Source organism: Alligator mississippiensis, chromosome 4 (assembly GCF_030867095.1).
Source record: "Alligator mississippiensis isolate rAllMis1 chromosome 4, rAllMis1, whole genome shotgun sequence".
Lineage (NCBI taxonomy): Eukaryota > Metazoa > Chordata > Crocodylia > Alligatoridae > Alligator > Alligator mississippiensis.
The window spans coordinates 196427272-196432967 of NC_081827.1; the positions used below are offsets into that span (position 1 = coordinate 196427272).

The 5696-nt window shown below is 42.2% G+C and overlaps 1 long non-coding RNA gene across 1 annotated transcript; it reads left to right on the plus strand.

Annotated features, from left to right (window-relative positions):
* Positions 1-321: 321 nt before the first annotated feature.
* On the plus strand, positions 322-3625 carry LOC132249899 (uncharacterized). The gene is made up of 4 exons (XR_009461371.1): positions 322-617; positions 1311-1490; positions 2294-2543; positions 2687-3625. It is a non-coding gene; the product is annotated as an uncharacterized LOC132249899 (long non-coding RNA).
* The last annotated feature ends 2071 nt before the right edge of the window (positions 3626-5696 follow it).

Genomic DNA, 5696 nt, shown 5'->3' on the forward strand with positions numbered 1-5696 from the left:
TCTTTTGCAGTTGTGTGCAGTTTGACACTGGTGGGAAGTAAATCATTTGGAGTATGACTATTTAGGAAAGAAAGTGAAGAAACACTGTAAAAGTTATGGGTTCAATTTGAATGGAAGGGAGTGTCACACCAAAAATGAAACATATGAGGCTCTGCTTGTATTAGTGTTCCCCTGTGATGTGCCTAGGATGGAGTTTAGAACCCCCAGGCAGCTGAAGAAAGAATAGGGGTTAATTAAGGCCAGAAAGGGGACAAGCTGGACCCAATTGCAGTCCATTATAAAAAGCCTTGATGTTTGTGTAATACTGTTTGCACAAAGGCAGACATGCTTTTTCAGTAGACTTTTGAAGGCGTTCAAGACTACTCGGTTTGCAGAATTCAGCAAATGCCAAGGCCAAACAGTTGATGAGTTAGTATAGATTTATAGTCAATTGGTTTTGCTTTGGAGGGAGACTCAATAAGCTGCACCCTTCTGATTTTTCTGGACTTGGGGAGAAAAATCCATGTACCCCTGTGTTCTGCAGCTCTTGTACCCCTGTGGCTTTGACTAGCTCAGCTAAACTTCCCTATGAGACTGGTTCAGAATCAGAGGGAAACAACTGCACTTTACAAGAAAAGGTAAGACCCTTCATAATTTTGTACCCTAACTGGAAAGCATAAATAGGTACATCTTGCTTGCAGCAAGCCTGCTAGGTAACAAAATAAATACATTCCAAAGTCCTGTAATGTCAATGGGTAGCTTATACTACCTTAAACATGTTGCTCTTTTTCTACTGATTCCTCAAGAGTCCTCAAGATTTCATGACTTGTATATTCCATATGCTTGTAGAACTGGCAAACCCCAAGACTACATTCATAATGTGGTTAATCAGTATGTGTGTATCTATATAGATATATAACTTGTAATAATCCAAAGGCCTTCCCTAACACTGTGGGGCAGGGCAAGATTTACCATTATGACACACTGTGTAGTATTGTAAGACCCTTCCTCTTGAAAGATGATTAAAGGAGCTTGAACTTGTTTAGTGTCTCAGAACTGAGACTGAGAGGGGAGATATGGTCATTCTATAAAGCTGAATATCGGGGAAGGTGGGAAGCTCCTTAAGCATAGGGTCAAATGGCTAAACTGACTATATTAGAAAGATTTCCAGGGAAATTAAGGCAAGATTTTTTTTCTTCTCATGAATATCATTAATTTCTGGGTCTCTTTGTTGGTTTGGTTTTTTTTACCTTATGATGAATATCAGTTGGTATGTTGATTAGTGCTAACACTGGAGATTTTTGACTGTGATACCCTGTTGCTTCTGCCAGCTTTAGAAACCCAGAGGTTCCAGGCCGAAGGACACACACGGATTAAGGAAAATAATTCTCCTAGATCAGATTGGTTCAGGCTGAGGGAATTTTGCAGTCTTATGTAGGATGGAGCATGGTCATATTCCTAGGATCTTCAAGGCATACCTGCTGCTGCAGTATCGGGGTATTAGCACTGCCGTGAGTAGTATAAAAAGTACACCTCTTGTCAAACTCCAAGCCCACCCCTTTACATTGGAATCAGAAATCCTGTCCTTAGTCCCTGACTCTTTCCACTGAAAGTTCCTCCCCTTGTCCCAGAAGTCCTTCTTTTGGAGGGGGTTGCCATCTTGGAGGCAGAAGCTGCTGCCCCATCACATGGTCACAGACCCTGATAGCTACATGACCCTAACACCAGCACCCTCGCCATCAAGTTGGCCTTGTTGATCCCGAAAGCTCCTGTCCCAACACATTATCTGTGACTTCAGAATTTCCACCCACATGACCCCGAAACCTGCTCCTCACTACCATGTTGATAGCCATCTTAGCCACCATGTTGGTCCCAGAAGCCTTTGTCCCCATCACATGGTCTGTGATATCGGAAGGTCCATCCCTTGACTGGGAAACACTGCCCCTAAAGGGTCTGCCCTCAGAGCACATGGCCTGCTCTAAAGACCCCCAGAAGCCCTGCTCCATTGGCCATGAGAGACGGGCACAACCTGTTATGTAGCAGAGTGTTGTAAACCCTCAGACAATTTGCCTGACCCCCATGACCAATTGGCACAAGTTTCAGGGGCATTGGACCTTCCCAAAAGCAGCTCTGAGCCAATCAGAGCAAATATAGGGGTGGGCCCAAGACTGGAAGCCCCAGTCTATTTTTTCATGCCTTATTAGGAAACCATCAACAACAGATCACATGTTTTCTGAGACCTAATGCAGACCGAAGCAAATGTGGATTCTTACGCTATACCAATAACACCATTCGTTCCCACTTTACCACCAAGGCTTGCCAGATGCCATCAGAGAAGACAGTACTATCATAGTGACAGTTCTGAGGGGGCAATTAAAGAGAGAAGCCCCCCTAGCCCAGTGGTTGCTTGAGATGCCTGAACCTGGGCAGGAGTCCCATGCAAGCATTCAGCAGGCTGCTGAGCCTCATGCCCAGATTCCCAGAGCAGTTGTTGAAGATTTGGGAGAAAGGTGCCTCATCCTGGACTCTGAGTGGAAGATGTCTATGAGGGAGAAGAGATGCTGGTGAGAGGCTTGAACCATGGATATGGGGCTTTTATGGGGGTTTGGTGGGCATTGGTGGGGGTAGGAATTAGTTATGATCTGGGTAAACAGTGGCTAACTAGAGGTTTGTTTGTTTTTTTTTTTCATTTGAAATGCCTCTACAGACAGGTGAAGCCTTTCTAATGACTCCAGAAACACTACGCATCAGCACTTCTGTAGTCCTGGAACCAGAGAAGTTGTTTTTGTGAAGAACATAGACCCAATGTTTCAGATGATGATGATAGTGGCTTTTCGAAGAAACTTAGGAATAAAACTGATTCTATCTTGCATCAAGAACATAAGACTCATGAAAACTCTTATGCATGTTTCTTTTTATGGCATCCTTAAATATTGTTTGAGAGAGAGGCTTTTTGAAGACTGCATGGGTTGCCTTCTAAATGACCCAGGATGAGGAAGTCATGACTCTGTGAAATGGTCAGATGGCAATACAAATTGGACAGTTTGGGAGCTCTGTGCTGAATTGTATATGGAAAGTGGTTTTAAATACTGTTATTGTGATAAGTTGTGCCACAAATTGTCTGCACCTTACAGAGAAACATTGGGCATCTATACAAGCGCTCTGGTGTGGAGTGGGGGTGGGGGGGTCACATTAATTAGAATGGCTTGAGAGACATTCTTATTAAAGCACCCACAGCCTTGCATGTATTCAATGTCCCACACTTGAAAATGGTGGTGGGGTGCTTGAACTAAAACTTGTTCAATGTGGAGGCTGTTGGACCACATTCATTAACATGCTCCAGCAGACTCAATTAATCAAGACTGCTCCCACGCATGCCAATTAGCATGTGTCAGAGTAGATATCTGGCATGTGCATAGCTGTTCATTTAGCCCAGAGCTTAGCAATTTAAATGCTGTTCATTTTGCTGAAGACCCTAATGCTGCTCTATACAGGGGGATCAATGAGAAGGATAAGCCTATGGTGCCCTATACTGAATGCTTGATTGGCACTAGAAATTATAAAACCCTACTTAAGAGAAGGATCTGGGTAGTATATTATATAAGCTAGTATAAGATTAGCAAGAACAGTAAATTTTGTACAAATATTGCTGGAAATAAAGATTGTTTTAAAATGCATTCTCACTGGAATCATGCGCTGATTGTTGAATCTCTTGGGAAGGAGATGAGGGCCAGGGTTGTGTGTGGGGGGTGTAGTGAATGGACTCTGAGAAGGTATGGGCAGTTGCAGATTCTGTTGACCTAAAAACAGTACAAAAGGTATATCTAGGATGGTGTATTGTCACCTCTCCTGAATAATGAGGGTAAACAGGATCCCCTTGAAAGGACATGTTGGAATACGTGTCTGAGGAAAGCTGAAAATCTGTGGAACACTTTTGATGGGTGGCCACCCCAAGTAATCAGACCTGCTGAACACAACACGGTGAGAGGTTTTCACCCAAGAAATTTACAGTGGGCCTAGCTGGTATAGTGCTGCACAGGATTGAATGGGTTACGCTCCCATTCGCAATGATTCTAGAGAGATGAATCAAAACCTGAGACTCGCATCCTGCGTAAATCACAACACTGCATGAATCAGAGGGAGGCTTCAAATCGGAATCAAAGGCCTGGTCATAACAATCAAACTTGAAGTAAAAAAAAAAACCCAACAGGGTATAAACCCCACATTTTGGGTCAGAAAAATCTTTTTCTTTTGGATAGTGAATCTGCCTCAGGACAGAAACTGGTATGCATTCATTAGTTCTACTATGTACCAACATTGAAGTGAGGGTGGCAGGTTTTGGGGTCATGTGGGTAGAGCTATCAGACTCAGGGACCATGTGATGGAGCTACAGCTTCCAGTTTCAAGATGGTGCTCCTTCCCAAGAAAGTGCTTCTGGGGCAAGAGGAGCAACTTGCAGCAGCAGAAGTCAGGGGTTAAGAGCAGGACTTATAGTTTCAAGATGACAGGTGCCCTGCCCCTAGCTGCTAAGGGACAGGGCTTAAAGTTTGACAACAGATGTATCCCTTCTACTGCTGCCCTAGTATTCCTGAATTTTGCCTACACCAGGTTAAAGGGCATTCTTGGTATTTCAGATATTGTTCCTTGGGTGAGGAATTGAAGTAGAGATTGTAGGGATTCCTTTGGGGAGTGATACTCTGCAAATGTAGTTGGCTAGGCTCAAGAACTAAGAATTAGGGGCTCAGGAAACATTTTCCTGTGTTCTAGGAGATTGTTAACCCATAAACTCATGACTGGTTTATAGGAATAAGGTGATTTTCTCCATTCTGATAAACAGCATGGTAGATGTTTCTGGAATAAAAACAACTTAACTATAATTTCAAAATTAATATAAGTAAATTGAGTTAATGAACAGTTTGAAAATATCATGTGGCATGACAGAACAATGGAAATTTCTTGCAGCATATATGCAGGAAGATTGCAACGCCATTAGTATAAGACAAGCCTCTGGAGAGTGTCTGTGTGAAGGTGTATCTGTGCTGCTAGCAATAACCAAATGATTAGGGCTGAGTGTACGCAACACTACAGAAATTCAATGTAAACAAATATGAGTGATGCAGTACACGGCCTTCTGCTGGCAACTAGTATAAGAAAAAAGTCCTAGCCCTAAATCCCAGATCGGGTGGGTCTTGCCATTATCAGTGGTATAAACCATGCCAAGAAATACTACAACTGTAACTAAAAAATGTTGCAATGTACTTGCTGTACATTCTGCCATTGGAGACCAAAACTTCTTAAAAATTAGAAGTAGGATGAAGATGTTGAATTTAACTTAATATCTTGTAGCAGCCAGAGAAAACAAACTGTTAGGTGGACTTAGTAAGGTGTTGTTAGGTGCTACTCGGGGCAAATGAAACTCTATTAAACTATCCTATGTTCTTGTTCATATATTTATGGTATAAATAGAGCTTTAAGAGGTTTCTTGAGCTACGTTGCCAGAATAAAGTACATGACTGAGAAATGCTGCACAGTAAAATTCTCTCCAAATAAAGATCTCTGGCTTGCTTGTTATAAAGTTAATGGTAAAATAACAACTGGCAAAGCATGAGTACTCTCAAGTTACTTTACTACCTGGTGGCTGAATAGAAAGAAGGAAAAGTTACTCAAATTCCCATGCTATTTGCTAAATATGTTTTAAATTAAAATCTTAAAAAATT